We start from the raw sequence: 776 nt of genomic DNA, 5'->3' as shown, positions 1-776 counted from the left end.
GAAAGTGAAGGTGGTAAAGCTAGTTTGTAAGCTACTAGACCTACTCTTTCTAAATCTCGAACGGTCAATGAATCGGGGAATGAGCTTCCCCTTGCGTCCGAATCTTAGAATACCTTTCATGGGCGCTACTTTTAGGAACATTGGGTCCCCCTCTTCGAACTCTAAATTCCTACGCCTAACGTCGGCGTAGCTCTTTTGCCTACTCTGTGCGGTACGCATTCTTACTTTAATTTTCTGTATTGCCTCGTTGGTGACACGGACCAGCTCGGGTCCTACCAGTTCTCGTTCTCCTACTTCGTCCCAGCACAATGGGGATCTACATCGTTTTCCATACAACGCTTCAAAGGGTGCCATCCCGATGGTTGCTTGGAAGTTGTTATTGTAAGAGAATTCAATTAAGTGCAATTTGGTGTCCCAACTCCCTGTGAAATCCATAACGCATGCCCGAAGCATGTCTTCCAGAATTTGGTTTCATTGTTCTGTTTGACCATTCGTTTGTGGGTGGAAGGCGGTGCTAAAGTCGAGGCAGGTACCCAGCGCTTTTTGAAGTCCGCGCCAAAAGGCTGACATAAAATGCGGGTCCCGATCCGACACAATTGACACCGGTACTCCATGCAACCTCACAATTTCTTTAACATACAGTTGGACCCAATTGTCCACTGTATATGTTGCCTTACCCGGTAGGAAGTGAGCCGACTTCGTCAGACGATCCACGACCACCCAGATTACCGTATAGCCCTTTAATGTTTTGGGTAGGCCTACTATGAAATCCATGG

The sequence above is a fragment of the Cucurbita pepo genome, unplaced genomic scaffold (assembly GCF_002806865.2).
Source record: "Cucurbita pepo subsp. pepo cultivar mu-cu-16 unplaced genomic scaffold, ASM280686v2 Cp4.1_scaffold000240, whole genome shotgun sequence".
NCBI classification, from domain to species: domain Eukaryota; kingdom Viridiplantae; phylum Streptophyta; class Magnoliopsida; order Cucurbitales; family Cucurbitaceae; genus Cucurbita; species Cucurbita pepo.
Note: the sequence above shows the minus strand (reverse complement) of the source record.